Source organism: Aotus nancymaae, unplaced genomic scaffold, assembly GCF_030222135.1.
Source record: "Aotus nancymaae isolate 86718 unplaced genomic scaffold, 86718_ANA_hifiasm-v0.15.2.pri h1tg000108l, whole genome shotgun sequence".
In the NCBI taxonomy this organism is placed as follows: domain Eukaryota; kingdom Metazoa; phylum Chordata; class Mammalia; order Primates; family Aotidae; genus Aotus; species Aotus nancymaae.
The window spans coordinates 10,398,304-10,418,279 of NW_026988523.1; the positions used below are offsets into that span (position 1 = coordinate 10,398,304).

Genomic DNA, 19,976 nt, shown 5'->3' on the forward strand with positions numbered 1-19,976 from the left:
CTTAGAGGTTATTTTAGCAACTTTGCTTTTTTGATGATAAAACCAAGATCCAAAGAAGTGAAATTATTTACCCAAGATCACAAAGTTAACTAGAAGTTCAGTGAAAATTACACTGGTGTGCTCTAGCTGCCTTGCACTTAATAAAAGCTGATTATTAACTATTCAGGAATTGTGTGAGCCAGTTGTTAAACCATGGAATACTTGAAATCCACCACGGTGGGAGTATTTACACCACAGAAATGGGCAAATGCTACAAAAAGCAAGGTTGTTGGTGGGTTGTTTCTTTCAGAGAACCTGTTAAGCAGCATCCCGATTTTAACCTCCAACTCTTACTTCCTGATTCAGTGTTCTTGCAATTATAGAATTTTCGTTTCTTTTACTAGCCTTCATTGCACATCTCTGGCTTAAACATCTAGACAAATTATTCCAACTGCTTCTTTTGTGACATCCCAGAGCATCTCTAATTATCTCTAGAGTTATTATAAAACTCTTCAAACACTCACCAACCAAAATTAATTCTAATTAGCTTTAATTATTCTATATAGACATATGGCATACAACAGTTATATGGGTCACAAAATTAAATAGATTGTAGTGGGATCTCACTACTCCAAAGGGCTTGGGATTTGTCATTTCCTACCTTTCCAGCCTCACATAACTACAATTACTAAGTCTTTCAACTTGGCAGCTCAATTCTTCCTGATTTCTAAACCAAATTGGCTCAGCTTAACAATACATTAGGAGCTCAATCCCCACCAGGAGGTGGACCAGAATGGACCTTGCCACCCCAGGTCCTGGCTGCAGTGTCCTTGGATAATCCAGTAGGCTCCCTCATGCCCAGATGGCTACGGTCTTCTCATTATCCTGCCCCAAGTGCTCTGTCCTCATACCTGATTCCTGCTCTGCATTCCAACTATGCACCAGGATTGGAGCCCTGGAAGTTTACTAACTTACGTAAATTTCCTTTCCCAGTCTCCTTTCTCTCTTCCAAATGGCAGACAGCACTGTCTAGGGCCTAGCTTCAAACAAGAGAAACTACCTGCTGTGGATTGAACGTTTGTTTCCTCTCAAAATTTGTATGTTGAAATCCTAACTCCCAATGTGATGGTATTAGGAGGTAGGCCTCTGAGAGGTAATTAGCTCATGAGAGTGGAGCCCTTGTCAATGGAATTAGTTCCCTTATAAAAAGTCACAAGAGAGTTTGCTTCTCCTCTCTCTCTGCTCTCTGGTGTGTAAGAATACAACAAAAGATGGCCATCTGCAAACCAGAAAGCGGCCCTCACCAGACACCAGATCTGTTGGAATCTTGATCTTGGACTTCCCAGCCTCCAGAAGTAGGAGAAATAAATTTCTGTTGTTTAAGCCACCTAATCTATGGTTTTCTGTTACAGTGGCCCAAACTGACTAAGATACCACCCTAGTGTGACACCTGTCTAGCAAAAGTATTATCACTGCTCGTGATGCTGCTAACGTCTAGCCACCAGATTAGCGCTGACGGATGTGAACACTCACCTACATCTAGGTCAGGTCTGCCAAGAATCCTTAAGCACTGTGATTTAATGACTGGTTACTCCTGCAAAGGACAGCTCAGCATTTAAGACATCCCCCAGGCTTCATCCTATTTCTTTACTGAAAGTAAAAATTTAGAAAACAAACTGAGAAGATCTACATCAATGAGGTATCAGTAGTTATCTACTGGGTAATGGAATTATGGATGATTTTATTTTCTTCCTATTGTTTATCCATATTTTCTAACTTTTCTACAATAAACTCATATTATTTTAAAAGGCAAAATTGACTAACATTATTTTTAAACAATAGTGTTAGTTCAACCACCAAATGTGTTATTGTCACATCAGTAACTACTTAGGCATTCAAGCTGCTAAAATGTGACAGTGCTCAAAGCTTTCAAGATTGATTAACTGTGCTCAGTCTGCCCTTCTTGTTAGAGGCTGAGTCATTTATTTATTGAACAAGTCTTTATTGAACACCTACTATATGCTCATCATTATCACATGCATTGGGGATACAAAGATAAACAAAAAGAAGCTCTCAATTCAGTAGAACAATAGACACTGAATCATAATAAAATCAATCACAATATAATGTGATCAAAATACAATGCAATCATCATTCTAATGATATATCACTGATTTTTCTAATGGAAGAAGCACAGGGGAAAGCAGGAGAGTAGAAACGGGAGGTGTCCTGTTCAAGGCTATTCCACAGATCAAGCAGGAGAGATAAATGCCTGAACAAGAGCAGCTGTGGGGAGACTGGAGGAGAAGGGACATACAGAATATATATAATATATGTTTATAAAATGTAATCAACATGCATTGATGCTCTGTTGACAGTAGAAGATGAGGGAGAAAGAGAAGTCAAGGATGATCCAAATTTTCAGGCTGTGGAGATGAGATGATGCTGCTTTTTTTTTTTGGCTAATACTCTTAGAAGAGGAGGTAGTTTGGTGGGGAAGATGATGCGTTCAGTTTGGCACATGCTGACTGTGAGGAGCCTGTGGGACACAGGTAAGTGTGGTCCATAAGTAGTTGGCTGTAATAAGCTCAAGAGAAAGGATGGAGGGGAGATGTGGTGGTCGAAGCCACAGACACAGATAGGATTGTTGAAGAAAAGCTTAGTAGACAAGTCTGAGGAAGGAGCTCTGAGGTGGACACAGGAGAACTGGACACAGAAAGATAACATGGAGGTGCCAGAAAGATGGGCAGCAAACCAGGAGAGGATGGTGTCCCAGAAGCCAGACGTGGTGGTTTCAAAGCAGGACAGTGGTGAACAATGCCAAACCTAGGAGGAATATTGAGAAAGGTAACAAGTAAAAGTGTGTTCTCTGGATCACTGGATTGACAATTCAGAAGTTTGATTATCTTAACAGGAACAATTTCAGTAAGGCTATGGTCAGAAGGCGGGGATTAGACACAGAAATCACTTCTACAGCACATGGAAAGTAAGGAAGAAGAGACAGCAAGTTAAACTACTCTTTCCAGAACCCTAGCTGTGAAGAGAAGGGCTGGGCTACCATGAGGCGCTCAGGTTTGAAGAATTGGTTTAGGGTCGACTAGACAAGAGAGAGTTTCTGCTGATTCATATGGAGAGACTGGAGATACACAAACACTGAAGAAAGAAATCTCAGAGGAAATGGGTCACATGGGATTCAGAGCACAGGAGCAAGAGGTAAACCTAGCTAGGAGGAAGGGCACATGCTCCTCTAAGACAGGGAAAAAGAGGTGAAGATGGGCATAGGTGGAGACAAGTTTGAACATTAGGGGACCAGAAACCAAGAATTCCCTGTGGAGTAGAATGCCAGGTTCTACTGGTGTTCACAATACAATGCGATCACAATACAATGCAATACAATACAATGCATATTGGTAAGAGACGTAAGAAACATTATGAAGGTTTGGAATGGCCAGTGTGGGATACGGGAGTGGGCTTTAACTAGGAACCTGTGCATAGAGTGACAAGTGGGCTGAAAATGCACCTGTTATTGGACACCTCTAGGCTGACTTCAAGCTCCATGGGGATGTCAGCCTTCTGTGCTTTGTTCCATGCTCTATTTGCAGTGCCTTGTACAGTGCCTGGCACATGACAAGAGCTCAATAAAGTTGTATTTATAAATGAATGGACACCTTATATGTACAGCAGCAACAGTTTGTACTGTATGACTGTACCCAATAGTTTTCATAGCCTGAGTTTAGAATTAAACATTGAAAAGAGTTTCCAGAGAAAGTAAAGGAGAATGCTGGGGCAGTGAGTTTAGGGGGTTGACCCAAGAGTGGATAAAGGGATGCCATGTGGGATATAAATGAGACACAAAGAGATACAAATTATCTGCATACTTTATTAAAGTGAAGTCCCTAGCTATACTTAAGAGACTCACCCGAACAAGACAGTGAAAGACATTACATTATAATAATAATTTATTTTTAATTCTTAACCAAAGTGGGAATGATGGGATAATGGCCACACATGTATTTCCAGCAACATCTGATGCACTGCGGCTCTTTTTAGTCAGCAAGCATCTCATATTTCTGACTCTAAGAATGAATCAAGGGGTGATGGTTTAGTGCAGAGCAGCCTCTTGACTCCAGCTAAGCTACTCTCTGGAAAGAGTCTGGGATAAGAAGCTCATGGCCTCAGCCAGTGTTGGCCGCCAAGACTTCAGCCCCTTGCTTCAGGTGGCTGGGCGGCAGACAAGATGCAAAGCATCCTGTGCTGCTCAGCTGTTCTAGTTATTAGGAGGAGATGTGCCAGGAAAAGACGGTGCCTGTGCCAGAGACAATTAGCCTGGCACAGGCACTGTAAGTTACCAGTGCCAGTCCTGGGATTGTGACTCTTACCACAACCTTAGAAGTGAAGGTTTAGGCACAATGCAGGCTTCCTACAGGACCAAGGCACCCTGTGGATATACCTGCACAGGACTCCTTCAAATGCCACCTCCATAGCTGCCTGTAAACCTGTCTGCTCTGCATCCACTTCTGCTGCCAAGAGCTGGAGAAGCAGTCTATCATTCAAGAAGAATGACTCTATGCTTCCTTATTAGCCCTAGGCTGGCAGAGGTGGCCCAACCTCCTCCTGTCTTCACCCCTCCCATTTGATTGATGCCCCTGAATCAAGAACAGTGGGCGGCAGATGGATGCTGCTGTGACTTCTGACCCCACGTCAAGCTCCAGCAGGCAGAGGTGACTCATAAACCCACTAAATGAAGTAGGACTGGAATATTCTTGGAACGTTCTCTCAGCGGCAGGCTGAAAGGATGTAAATTCCCCAAAGGAGCAAGACAACTTGGTGGACCTGGAATAAAGCTGTCCAGGTGGGAATCCCAGCCCCACTATGCCAGCTGTGTGCACTTGGGCAAGTTACTCTGCACCTTCTTTTCCTCATCTGTAAAATAGGGATAATAACAGAACCTCCTACCTCACAGAGTTATTATAAGGGTAAAATTAGATTAAGGCCCTACAAAGTGTTTGGCAAATCACAAAATTCACAATAAATGTTAACTGTTATTATTTCCCTGGAAATATCATAAATTGCCTAGGAAGTATTCTGCACAAGTCATCAGTAAGGGATTAACTGATTATTCATCACTACTGTGAAATCTACAACTCCTCCTTGACACTTAATCCAATGCCCCCATTGAGCCATGAGATTAAGAAGAAACAGAGAAAATGGGTTTTCTCAATGACACAGAAAAAAAAAATAAAGGGCTAAGGCGAAGACAACAAAATTAGAAACTTTAAGAAAAGGCAGCTCAGTGCTTCTCACACTGGAGTACTTGCTGTTTCAGGAACAATTCAGAATGCCACGGGATACTCACCAATTTTATTTCCTAAGCAATTTTAATAATATCTTCATTTAAAACAAATACAAATGTTTTTGAATGAAACTCAAATGTGCATTAATTTTAAAGATGAAGCATGATACTTCAAAGAAATTTTACATTTGCAATGGGACAGATGCATATACACACACACATACCCTGTACTCCCAGAAGTTACTCCCTGCCATTTGATGGAAAATTTTGAGAGATGCACTCTAAACAGAAGCAGACTTCAGACATACAGAGCCAATGAGCTGGAAAGAATCTGTGGAAAGTCTCCACCTCTGCAGGTGAACCAGTGTGTAAGCCAGACAGACTCAGGCCAAGGTCCTCATGCACACACAGCTCTTTCATTTACACGGTCATAGAACTTCAACTACTCTCTACTGCTGGGTAAAAATTATCACATTACATAAGACACTCGAGGTACCCAAGGGGCCAGTGACGCTCTCAGTTTACCTGAGATGGGTAGTGTTTGTCCTTTCCTTAGTCATTTTGGGAAGTAGCAAAGGCCCAAAGGAAACAAAACAGAAATTAAAACCTGGATTTGGTTGTAACTACACCATTTGCTAGCCACGTGCCTTTGGAAAAACCTCATTTAAAAGGGCTGTGATGTGGATTAAATACAGGAGTGGGTTTTCAATAAAACTTTGCTTTTCTCTCTTTCACGTTTCTTACATTCTGTTAAAGGTGTAACAAGCTAAACTATATTCAAAGCTCATGACTTTGATACACTATGGGAGTTGAGAGCTCAGGCTTTGCAGTCAGAATTGGATTTGGATTCCAATGCCTAAGCTGATTAGCTATGAGACTTCACACAAGTTATTTAACCTCTCAGGCTAAGGGTCCCCACTTGCTAAATGAGTGTATAATAATGGATGTCTTCACAAGGTTGTTGTAGAATAAATGAGATAATGTACTGTGCATGGCATGAAGGAGGTGCACAATTAGTATTTGGCAAATACAAGAATGCATGATCTAGGAAAGGCACTCAGCCTTGGTAAGTGTTCAACAAATGCTTGTTGTCAATGTTGTTTAAAACAGCGTAGCACTTTTTCTAGTTGGGCATTGTGGCTCATGCTTGTAATCCCAGGAATTTGGGAGCCAGAGGCAGGAGGATTACTGAGGCCAGGAGTTCAAGAAACCTGGTCAACACAGTGAGATCCTGTTCCTACAAAAAAGAAAAAATTAGTTGGGCATCGTGGCTCACATCTGTAGTCTTAGCTTAGGTGGAAGGATCACTTGAGCCCAGGAGTTCTAAGCTGCAGTGAACTATGATTACACCATTGCACTCCAGCCTGGGTGACAAAGTAAGACGCTGTCTCAAATAAATAAATACATAAATAGCAGAAGAGTTAGTTTCTAGGCTGTTCAGAGCATATGTTCTTATTTAGCTTTCATTATAGCAGTTCATATTTAACTTTTATCTTAGCTATTCTTTATTATTGACATAATCTAATCTGAGTTATTGTTTTTAATTTTTATTCTGCCCTCTCATAATAATCCATTGCAGTCATAGCTTATCTTTCCCAGAGATGCCTATCCTTAGCTCATTATTTTCATTACCCAGTGGTATCAGTAGACTGTCCATTTTAGAGGCAATAAAAGTGACACTTTTACCAAATTCACAGAGTGTGTCAACATCAGTCATCAAGTAGAGGAAAATCAACCACAGGACTTCTAGTGGAAGGCTTTTGCTCAGAAGAGCATATGGCTTAATGATAGTCATGTAATATATTTAACACAAAAATGCAATTATTTAAAATCTATTTCATGTGAATATAATAACTATAACCTTCAAGGTTATTAGTCAGTGTAAACAGGTTCATTCAACCTGAGGATTGATAGAGTAGATAGATAGATATTTAATTATAAAAACAAGAATTCAAAGATTAATTTCTGACAAATGGGATGATTTCTCCTTGTCCCATTTGTCGGTCAATAAAGGCTCATACCATTTTGCAGGTTCTACTGCTCTGCCCACTGTTCCATATACAGAAATGGCCCACGTGTGTACAGTGTGGATGCAGACGTGTGTTTTAACGCCACTCACATCCCTTGCTCTCTCACTCTGGAATGAGTGACTGCAAATATACCAAATCTCCCCAGCAGAGCTGTTCTAATGCTAAATTTAGCACATCAAGGCAATTTCCATAGAAGCCATTTACGATGCCAAAAAACAAGTTCAAGTTTCAGGTTCTGGAGGACACTAAAGGGTACAACAAGATAATTTTCTAAGTGTATTAGTCCGTTTTCATGCTGCTGATAAAGACATACCCAAGGGCAGGCACGGTGCCTCACTCCTGTAATCCCAGCACTTTGGGAGGCTGAGGTGGGTGGATCACCTGAGGTCAGGAGTTTGAGACCAGCATGACCAACATGGAGAAACCCTGTCTCTACTAAAAATACAAAATTAGCCAGGCATGGTGGCACACGCCTGTAATCCCAGCTACTCGGGAGGCTGAGGCAGAAGAATCACTTGAAACCAGGAGGCAGAGGTAGCAGTGAGCCGAGGTCACACCATTGCATTCCAGCCTGGGCAACAAAAGTGAAACTCCCTTGCAAAAAAAAAAAGACATACCCAAGACTGGGAAATTTACAAAAGAAAGAGATTTAATGGACTACAGTCCCACATGGCTGGGGAGGCCTCACAATCATGGCAGAAGGCAAGGAGGAGCAAGTCTCACATCTTATGTGGATGGCAGCAGGCAAAGAGAGGAGCTTGTGTAGGGAAACACCCCCTTATAGAACCATAGGATCTCCTGACACTTACTGGCTATCACGATAATAGCATGGGAAAGACCTGCCCCCATGATTCAATTACCTCCCGCCAGGTCCCTCACACAACATGTGGGAATTCAAGATGACATCTGGGTGGGGACACAGCCAAAGCATATCACTAAGCATACATGTCTGCAGTCATTACAAGGGAAATGGCTGAAGTTCACTATTTTCTGGGAGCATTTCATAAATGAATGTTGTAGATTCTCTGCATGCAACAATGCTCCTGTGATGTAGTTTCTGTACAAGCTTGCTAGAAGTATTCCCTTTTACACTTAGGATGCAATATTCTGTATGCCCCGTAACATTATGACACTGTGACACCGTGTCCTAGTGCTGATCCAGATGTCATTAAATAAATTATGTCACTAAATGAATCTAACTGTGGTATAATTTCATGCCTGGGAGAATTTTTTTAAATTATCTTTTTCATTCACCAAATAATATTTTAGAATATATTAATTCACTTATTACAAAAAGTATTCACTTATTACAGAAAGAATTTTCTCCCATATGAAGTGAATCTCCATAGCTCCTCTAAGAAAGCTGCTAAGCCTCAAAACTATATGGAAGAAACCCAAAACAGTTTGTGCTCCTATTTAATAACCAAGATGGGTGGGAAACCCATGAATACTTTATTTATTGTGTATTCCTTGGGTATCTACTATGTGCCAATCATCATTTTAGGTGTTAAATTCAGGCCACACTAAGTGGACAAGGTGAATTCGCTCCTTATCTTCTCGGAGTTTAGCGCCTAATGGGGACACAGCCTAGGTAACAGGCAATTCCAGTGTAGTGCTGGGAGAGGATGACAGTGAGAAGCAGATGTAATGCACAGCAAAGGTGTCAACCCTCGCCAGAGAAGGTTTCTCTGCTGTGTCAACTGAGACCTGAAGGATGACAGTGCCTTATCCTGGAAAGAGAGAAAGGAGAGCAAGAGAGAATGTGTTGTGGGCAGAACAGACATAATGAGGGCTAAGAGGCAAAGGAAGACCTGGTACATTTGCAGCATCGTAATGGGTTTTATGCTCAATGTGTTTCGAGCTTAGAATGCAAATAAAAGTTGAGAGTTGATACTGAAGACTGTCCCTGCTTGGCACCTGGACAAGAAGAGTGGAGTGTAGAAATGGCAGGCATTCCTCATAAGCATGTGCAAACCCCCTAGCTTTTATCATATAATTGCTGTGATAAAAGCTAAAATTGGATCATATGATATTTTTATCATATACCTGGTATGATAAAAGCTAAATGGGCAGCAGAGGAAGTACCTGTCCCTGAACTAGATGTTGAGCTAAGGCATTGCTGTGTGACAAGCTGTTCAGCAAGGGGAAAATTCACACTAGGTGAGGAATCAATTACTGAAGAGGGTATCCACTGAAGAGCTTTGCACACACTTATGATGAATACCTGCCATTTCTGCCAGCATCCTACACCCCGGCTTCTGGTAATAAATTATCAATTTTCCTTTTATGAACTTCCCTGCCCCCTCTCAGTTTAGTTGTCATGTGTGAGACTTGCTCCATCTCTTGCTCTAAGAATGGGCACAAAATTTACACCTGGACAGTAATAGTCTTGCATCTCGCTGGCCATGGGATTAACTCAGCAGTCAGCACATATCCAGAGACATTCCGAAAAGCATGTACCCAGAACTTATGCTTGAAGTACGGGGAAAGAAGGATGTTTCTCGATGGGTTGACAGACATAACAGAATGTCAACCTAGAGCAGCAAGCAGCCATCTGCCCACCATTTATTCGTTCAATAATTGATGACTGAATAACTACTATGTACCTCGTGTTGGAGGCATTAGGAATACAGAAATAAAGACACAATTCTATTTCTCAGGTTTTCACCATCAACTGGAGAGGCAAATAAAGTAAACTAATCACTTCAGTAAAATGTGGTAAGTGTAAGGGTAGAAGTTACATACATTATTATATGCAGAGGGAAAAGCAGCCAACTCAGAGAAAGCTACGTTCAGGATAGGCCATGGTGACTTGGGGTGTCTTAGGCAGTGAATTTGAGTCAAGAGTTCCCAAGAGAAGTCTGCAGAGACACACATCTGCGGTGAGCTGTGTTCATTTGTTTATACTTCGCTTCTCTCCTAAAGATTTGTGTGCTTTGATTTAGGCATTATCAGCACACAAGTCATAATTAAAATCACAGATATAAATGAGTTTGTCAAGGAAGAGCACAGACTTCAAAGTAAGAAAATAAGAGTTTAAGGTAAAAAGTAGAGGAAGAGAAGTCAATGAAGACTAAGAAGACAAAGTGAGAACAGCATCAAAAGCAACCAAGGGAGGAGAGACTGTCAAGAAAGGGGTAAAGACGACAAACACAGTAAGACATCAAATTACCTAAGAACTCCAAGTGCCCACTGGAGTCCACAGGGTAGGTGAAAGTGTCAGAAGAGGGAGAGAACAGTAAGGAGGGATTGTTTTTGTTCGTTGGCTGGTTTGGTGGGTGGTTGGTTTGCATGTTATAAAATGGGAGAGACTTGAAGATGTTTTTACCTGTGGTGAAAAGCCAATGGAAAGACTGAAGACACAGAATAAAGGAACCGAGTGATGAGTGTGGTGGTTCCAGAGGAGGCTTATGGGGATGGGTAATCCAAGAGAAGGGATTTGTCCCGGGTCAGGAAGTACACCTCTGTCTTGGGGAAAGGAGGGAGGCAGCAAGGGTGTGACTGCCCATGTAGATAATTTTGTGAGCTAGGCTAGCAGGGCTGATGGACAGTAAGTCTACATACAAATTGTGCTTTTTAAAAATGGATTTGATCCATCATTCTGCTAACATGTTATGAATCTCCCATAATTTCCAAAGTCAAAAAGGACTGAACTGATGGCCGCACTGCACCGCTTCCAATGGTGGGTATTTTCTATTCTACTTGAAACCACAGCCTGGCTGATTTTTTCTTTTTTTTTTTTTAGACTCGGTTAAATTTCTTTTAAATCTTAAGCCTGTGGGTCACACTTATTTCAAGCAATTTCATTTTCTTAAGAGTCAGGCTTTTGTGTCTTTGCCTCTCAAAAGTCAGCAGCAGCTGAAAAGGCACTTGTTCCCATCAATAACTCAATAACCATATGAAAACAGAAACAGATATTTAAGATGAGTCTGTGTGGAATTGCTACCTTTAAGACATCTTCTTCAAAAGCATCTATTCCTCCTATCAACATTGCACTGTAAATGGGCCCATCTAGGAGAATCCTTTAAGTTTCTGTTATAGAATATCTCAATCTGATGAGGCCTGGCTGGTGACACGTGAGATCTATTTCAGAAATAAAGCGCCTGTCCTCAAATTGGATGTGGAGCTAAGGCAATGCTGTGTGAGAAGCTGTTCAGCAAGGGGAAAATTCACACTAGGTGAGCAATCAATTACTGAAGAGGTTATCCATCCCAATGCATTCATTTTATAGCACATAAACTGAAGCCCAGAGTGCCATATGGTTCACTGGGATCAATGCCAGGACCCGAATCCAGGTCCCCCGACTCCCAGCCCAGTGTTCATTTCTCCTCTCAGAACATCTGCTGTTCCTGCTGGGCAGCAGACTCCGCAAGGGCAGTGACCTACCTTTTCCATCTTGTTCACTTAGGTATCCCCCGCACACAGAGGTGACAATCAAAAATATGTTTGTCAATACGTTAACCACACTCAGGTTAAGCCACTGTTGGTCACTTATGAGATTTTGTGCAGAGCCGAACATCAGAGTTAAAGGTCTCGACAGAAAGGAAAAGAAAATCACCAATCCATAAACATGTGGTTTATGAACTTTGAAAATACTAGAAACTCTAAATATGACTTCCAGTGTGGAAGCCTTGGCAACAGAAGCCATAGAGCCACCTCTTGTAAACAGATCCAAGCCGGAGTTTCATTTGTCATGGGGTTGGCAGGCACCACACCCCTAGTCATCTATATAGCCTGAGAACAAAAGTTTCCACAATGCCCCTAAGTCAGTTTTAACCAACTTGAATCCTCCTTAAAATATTTAACAGCCTCTCTCCTCTCCCCAAGAACTGTAACTGCTAAGCCTCCTTTAGTCTTCCCATAATCAAACCTGCTTGAAGTTTTCTGGTAAGTTGAAATCACGTGCTCTTTCGAACATTAACAATACATTCCATCCCCCAGGGAACAGCCTTTGCCAGAGTATGAAGGAACTCCAAGGAGTTAGGGTTGGAAAGTGGCATTGCCACAGTTGAAGTTAGTTTTTTCAAGCAAAACCCTGTGAAGTTCTTCGTTTTGCTGAAAACCATGTGCTGGCTTAATGCCTTTTTATTCTGGTTGAGACCAAATGTTTCTCAAATGAGTCTGCTAGAAGGGTCTCCAATGAGAACTATATTCCCTCTTAGCATTCTTCAATTTGCATTTGGTTTGCGTTAATTGGTTAATGGTGAAAATAAGTACTTACATCGATTGCCCCTAAATCAGGAGCTGCTGCTGCTGCTTCTGCTATATCCCATCATCACAGCCTGCTGTTACTCACAGCTGGCAGATACTGTAAACTGTGTTGCCACGTCAGCTGCCCAGAACCTTTCTGCTTCAGTAGCAGTTTCCCATCGGAATGACTTAATATGCAGCTCCTGAGGCTGGAAACATCATCTGACCACCATGTTGAGAAGGTCTGAATAAAAGAGGCCACTCTCTGAAATTACAGAAACCACACACTCTCCTTTGTGTTTCTAAATGAGAATTCCAAAGAGAACCTAACTATTACATTGAACTCCTAAACAATCAGGACAGCAGGTTAATAATTGGCAAAAAAAATATATATATATATTGCACCAGGATTAAACATTGAAAAAGTGAAAATTAGGGACTCAGCATTACAGATGTTAGTTCATTATAAAATTATTAGTTTGGAGTGGCAAAAAAAAACTGAAAAGGTGAATGCTCATAAATAAAGAAATAGTTGGATAAATAGTGGAATATTTATGTTATGAAGCATTAGGATACCAAATAACAAATAATAAAGCTATGCCAGTTGACTTGGAAGGGTTTCTATGACATATTATTGAGTGAAAAGGTGTATTATCCCTCATGCCATTATAATGCATACACAGAATTATTTCAGATTATTTATGAGTATGCAGGTATTAAGGAAGACACTTTATTTATGTAATCAGAAGAAATAATAAAGCTGTCTTTATTATGTAAGAATCATTGACAAATGGTAACTTGCCTGAATTCTTATGCTTCCAAACCCTCTGCTGAATCTTAAATGGATCTGGGTTTTTCCTCTCCCTGTTCCAAACACACAAAAGATTCCTTAAAGATGTCTTCTGCTTATCTGGAAAAGAAAAGCCATGCAAAAGAGAAAATGTAAAATCCTCTTCTAGCCCAGACCTCACACAGCCCTTCCCTCCTTTGAGCTTGTTGTCAGAGGCAGGTCACCTCTTCACATCCTTTCTACAGAGGGAGGGACCCCAGAGCACGTTGCTGACTGCTGTTTAATCCATACTATCTCAGATGGTGCCTCCAGGCGTGATTCAGAAATTATTTTAAAAACTACCAATTGAGGAAAAGAGACTTAGAATTGATCAACCAATCCCTGCATTTTAGCACCAGCCAAAAACTGAGAAATAAGCATTTACTGATCAATGACCAAATAACCAACACATCTTACATAATTAGAATACAAGAGAGGTCACTGTGTATTTCTTGGCCACTTTTTTTAAGTAAAATGAAGTGAGCTGGGCAAGGTGGTTCATGCTTGTAATCCAAGCACTTTAGGAGGCTGAGGCGTGATGATTGCTTGAGCCCAGGAGTTTGAGATCAGCCTGGGCAACATGGCAAAACCCCATCTCTACTAAAATCACAAAAATTAGCCCTGCGTGATGGCGCACACCTCTGCTCCCAACTACGTGGGTGGCTGAGGTTGAGAGGCGGGAGGTCAAGGCTTCAGTGAGCCAAGATCACACCACTACACTCCAGCCTGGGTGACAGAGTGAGACCTTGTCTCAAAACAAAACAAAACAAAATTATGTGAGGCATATGAATGTACCTGGATGTTAAATTATCTTAATTATATAGACAATGGAAGTTTTTTTAATTGGGAAAATTATAGAAAATTCAAGTTGTTCAATTGCCTTAATGGCTGTGTATGAAGTATATACAAGTATGAAGCAGAAGACATATATGTATTAGGTATTTATTAGCCTGGAATGGAGGAAGTTCTCAATGTTAAATAGGGAAAGGGCCTGATTTTGGTAAAATTTCTGAACTGTGGAACTATTTTCAAAAGAGAAATGTTCTTTTACTTCAACTACAAAAATAATTCAAAGTAGAGTCCTAAAAATTTTTTGTAATCCTGAAGGATCTTGTCTCAGTTTGTATGGGCTGCTATAACAAAATACCACAGACTGTGTGGCTTATAAACAACAGGTGTTTAGTCCTCTCAGTTCTGGAGTCTCAAAAGTTCAAGCTCAAGAGCATGGCAGATTCAGTGTTTCAAGAAGACCCATTCCTCATATGCAGACATCTCACTCTAACCTCGCATGGTAGAAAGGATGATTGAGATCCCTTACACCTCTTTTGTAAGGAAATTAATCCCATTCATAAGGGCTCTCCCCTCATGACCTAATTGCCTCCCAAAGTCCCCACCTCCTGATACCATCACCTTGGGGGTTAGGATTTCAACATATGGATTGGGGGGAAAACAAACAATAGCATTTATCTCGAATTCAACACATCATTTTAGATAAAAATTAATTCAGGTCAGGCACGTGGCTTTTGCCTATAATCCTAGCCCTTTGGGAGGCGGAGGCAGGCAGATCACTTAAGCTCAGGAGTTCGAGACCAGCCTGGGCAACATGACAAAACCCTGTCTCTACAAAAAAATACAAAAATTAGCTAGGCATGGTGGTGTGTGCCAACTTGGAAGGCTGAGGTGGGAGGATCACTTGAACCCAAGGGGTTGAGGCTGCAGTGAGCTGTGATCACACCAGTGCACTCCAGCCTGGGCAACAAAGTGAAACCCTGTCTCAAAAAAATAAAATGAATTAGAGATTCAGAAAGGTTAAATAACTTGCCAAGGTCATACAGTATAACTCAGGGCTTTTGGCTCTCAAAGATCCCACAACATTGCGCTGCAAATATTAAAAGCATATCTTGTGAAAAGTGGCTTGTCATAATTAGAGAAGACACTCATAATTACCATATTCTTGCTTTGTAGGCAAAGAGCACTTCCTGAGATTTATGCAAAGAATAATTAAATATGGCCTGCATTTGCCATCTTGTCTTGCAATTATTCTACTTTAGGTTGTTAATAATTACTCAACTAGATGAAATTAAGGATACAAGTAGATATCTACAAAGAGCGGAATGTAAACAAATGCCAAGTGTGTGATATCAACATTAAGTGCTATGAGAGGTCAGGAGTGGGCGATGAATTCAAATTAACTTGGGGTAGTGAAGAAAAAAGATTAGTGAAAAAAGAAATAAGGAGGGATATTAAAAGATTTGTTATCTGTGAATGTTGCACATATTTAAGAACACCTGTACTACACATGCTCTTATTGATAATATTGACCTTTAGTTTACATGGAACTTGGAACCCCCAATTCTAAGACAATATTGCAGTCTCATTTCCCACACATATCCCCTACTTAAAAAGAGATACACTTGGAAGATGTGCATAAAGCATACATCCACATACTCACAAACCTGCATTTTCTTTGGTTCACACAGCTTGGATAAATTAGGGAAGTTACTAGATTTGTCTGCATGTAACTAAACAATAGAATAAAAATGAAAGCAGGAGACTGAGGCAGGAGAATCACTTGAACCTGGGAGGCAGAGGTTGCAGTGAGCCAAGATCATGCCATTGCACTCTAGCCTGGGTGACAAAGCAAGATTTCATCTCAAAAAAAAAAAAAAAAAGGAAAAAAGAAAAAAAAAGAAAGATCGAGCATGGTGACTCACGTAACCCTAACATTTTCGGAGGCCAAGGCAGGAGGTTCGTTTGAGGCCAGAAGCTTGAGACCAGCCTGAGGGGCATAATGAGACCCCCATTTCTACAAAAAAAAAAAAAAAAAAAGTGAAAAATGCAGTAACTGATGTGCTTCTAAATACACACCTTTTGAATTTCATAGGCATATCCTTTCCAATGTCACCAGCAGATTGGAAGTATTAGCTCAGACTTCACTAAACCAAACCCATGGCAGAAAATAAGTATAAATGTTTCTTCTTGAAAGAATTTTAAGCTCCACTACTTAAACTAAATTACTTATTTACAATAGATGAGAAATCTCATGTTTACCCACCATAAGACTGAGTCAAGTATTTGGAAAACATCTTGAACTCCCCAGGAATGACTGTAAAACGTAAAAAAGCCCCTTTTTAGAGCAAAGGCAGTATATCACAGTGGTTATGTGTGTGGGCTCTGAAGCCACACTGTCAGGCTGGGTCCTGGCTCTGCCACTGTCTAGTTCCATGATGTCAGGTAAATCATTGAATCTCTCTGGACCTCAGCTTCCTGATCTGTGATATGGGGTTAACAGTAACTATCTCAAAGGTTGTCGTGAAGACTGAATCATTACCAGTAAAGCATTTAGACAAGCGCTGCAGCCTACGCTCTATACCTCCAACCTAATAGTAATTAGTAAATTGTTATGCTATTATTTAACAATTGTTGAGTGCTTACAGTTTGCCAGCTTTGTGCTGTTTCTTATATGTATATAATTTTAGGCAATCCCACACAGCAGCCCTTTGATGTAGCTTCCATCATCCATCCCCTTCTATTATAGGTGAGAAAACCGAAGCTCAGAGAAGGTGAGTACTTTGTTCAATGGCCCACAGCTAGCAAGGATAGAACCAGAATTTGAGTCCAGGTCTAGTATGGAACAAGAGCTTGAACTTTTTAATCCCTGTTTATACTTCCTCCCAAGTCAGCAGTTCAAAAATACTTAACATAGACCCATTGCTCGGCTCATCCATTAGCTGGTTCATTTGCTGAGAGCCAGCTCTATGCCAGGCACTATTCCTGGTGTAGTAGATGTAGAGGTGAACCAGATGGACCAGAAAGGCGCTGCCTACATAAGCCTAGGATCTAGGGAGGGAGACAGACAAGTGAACAAAAATAAACCCATCATGTAACGCCAGCGGGGGTAAGTGCATAGGGAAGAGCCAGAGGATAGAGAGCGTCAGGGCCCGGGCGGGAGGCTATTTTAGGCAGAGGAGTCAGGGAATACTTCTTTGAGAAGTGGAAATGAATCCAGTGAAGGGTTTTTCATGGCAAGAATGGCAGAGGGAAGTGTGGAAGACAGAGTGACTGTAAGTGCAAATGTCTGGAGGCAGACGAGCTGGGCCTATTGGAAGAGTGAGGAGGCAGAGATACTAGAGGGAGTTGGTTTGGAGACAGAAGGTGTAAAATAGCCTCTCAAAGAATAGGAAACTGAATTAACTAGGGCAATGAGGCAGCACCACTAGGCACCACTGAGAATCCACTTGAGCTCTGTGCATAAAATTAAGAGCAGTAAGCCAGCTATGTATTTTTATCCAGCCACATTCTGAGATTTGGTGCCTGGATACAGACCTGAATCAGTGGGTAGAGTTTTAACAGGTCTGGGGTTTGCCAGAGGAAAGCATCGGAGAAACACGAAAGCCAGGGAGTTGAACAGGGACCACAGACCCAGGCTGGCAAAGGAAGGATGGAAGGGGAGCCTGAGGGTCATGATGGACAATGAAAAGGTATATGGATGAGTGAACCTGACGAGGTCAGACGATGGTTGGAGTTGGGGTTCTAGAGGGAGGGAGCTGGAGTGGGGAGGTGGTAGTCAGAGTGGGATGCCAGAAATCAATATTTTTGAGGTTGGAGCAAGAACTAGGAATGCCAATCACCACAGCATGACAGAGTGAGTGGCTGAGGCAGGAGGAAAGGCTGCTGGCACCAAGGAGGCCAAGAAATCAGGAGGCCAGAATACTACTTGGATCATCAGCTTCTGGAACCTGGCCACATACTAGAATGACCTGGGAGCTCTTAAAAAATATGAATGCCAGCCAGGTGCAGAGGCTCACACCTGTAATCCCAGCACTTTGGGTGGCCGAGGCAGGTGGATCACTTGAGGTCAGGATTTTGAGAACAGCCTGGCCAACAGTGAAACCCCATCTCTACCAAAAAATACAAAAGTTAGGCAGGCATGGTGGTGTGCACCTGCAGTTCCAGCTACCTGGGAGGCTGAGGTGGGGAATCGCTTGAACCCAGGAGGCGGAGGTTGCAGTGAGCCGAGATGGTGCCTGCACTCCAGCCTGGGTGACAGAGTGAGACCCTGTCTCAAAAAAAATAAAATAAAAATACACATACCTCCAACGCCCCAAGATTCGGGCTTAATTGGGTAGAAACGGGGAAAGGGGAGGAGAGAAGTGTAATGCCAGGCATTTTTAAAATCTTTCCAAATAATTATACAGCCGGGGGTGGGCCTGACTGACATACGTGGACAATCCATCACCAAGAGAAGAGGTGAGGAGCGCAAAGGAGAGCCGGCAGGGGCTCAAAGCTTCAGACCACAGCACAGAAGACTTAAGCAGATTCCCATGGCCTGTGATTCCAAGCTGGGGGGCGGGTTAGGGAGAAGCAACAGCCTGGGAGTGGCCATGAGGAGCAATGCAGATACCTACCCCACCTTCAGGTCCTGGTACACTTGAGGGGTGTCCCCCTGTGCCCAGGAGTGAGTCAGGCATCATTTGGAGCACAACAGTGAGGTTGAGGATATACAGGAAGGGGCTGGGGGTCAGGAGCCTGGGAGATGAAGTCAAATAAGGAACCATAGCTGTGCAGGGGAAGGGCCTGGGAGCCCCGTACTCAGGTAGTCACCAAGCAAGGCACGGCGGGATTAGAATCAAGGCCTTACAGGGGAAGGTGGTAGTCGATTCTAATTAGAGCCTCTCTTTTACATTTTGACTCTTGGGCAGCATATTAGTTTCCTGTGGCTGCCATAACAAATTACCATAAACTCTGTGGCTTAAAACAACAGAAATTTATTCTCCAAGAGAATGCAGTCACCAGGAGAAGACGTGAGGAGACCAAGCAGAGCCAGCAGGGGCTCAAAGCTTCACTCGGTGGGAAGAGTGACAAGAATGACGGCAGGCTGGGAGGAGCCCACAGCACGGGAGGCGGAGGCTTACGCAGATTCCCATGGCCTGTGCTTCCAAGCTGCGGGGAGGGTTAGGGAGAAGCAATAGCCTGGGAGTGGCCACGAGGAACAATGCAACCTAGAAGTCTGGAATCGAGGTGTGGGCAGGGCCATGCTCTCTCTGCAGCCTCTAGAGGAGAACCCTTCCTGCCTCTTCCCACTTCGGGCAGCTCCCAGACAGCCTTGATATTCCCTGGCTTGTAGCTGCATCAGCCCAATCTCTGCCTCCATCTTCACATGACCATCTTCTCTGCGTGTGTGGCCAAATCCCTCTCTCTCCTTACAAGGATGGCAGACACTGGATTTACGGCTCACCCAATCCAGCATGGCCTAATCTTCACTTGATTACACTTGCAAATACCCTATTTCCAAATAAGGTCACATTCACATATGCGGTCACATTCACACCACTGGCTAGGACTTCAGCACATCTTTTGGGGGACACAATTCAACCCACAGCAGGCAATTGGTAAAAGCGATATGACAGCTGGGAATGGGGGTTCCCACCCAAATAACACCGGCTCTTTGAGCCACTATGAATTCCACTGAGAATATGCCACAGCCAGAAGAGGGTCAGCCATAGGCCTCCTTTCTGGCCCTCTGTGTCAGGGCAGGAGAAAGACAGTCTTGGCCGGCACACACACAGCTCCATGGGCCTCCTCCAACCTGCTTGAGAGAAAAAACAAAGCTCCAGCGGGAAAACCCATCGTCACAGAGGGCCAACAAGCCAAA

At 42.4% G+C, this 19,976-nt stretch overlaps 1 protein-coding gene across 1 annotated transcript in view; it reads right to left on the reverse strand.

Moving 5' to 3' along the window:
• The window catches only part of SEC16B (SEC16 homolog B, endoplasmic reticulum export factor), an 84,815-nt gene that overhangs the window by 45,889 nt on the left and 18,950 nt on the right, over positions 1 to 19,976 (reverse strand). Inside the window, exons 2-3 of the mRNA XM_064370539.1 lie at positions 13,295 to 13,402; positions 12,524 to 12,757 (exon numbers count right to left, since the gene is read on the reverse strand). The gene's annotated coding sequence lies outside the window, so the exon portion shown is untranslated. The remainder of the gene's footprint in view (positions 1 to 12,523; positions 12,758 to 13,294; positions 13,403 to 19,976) is intronic.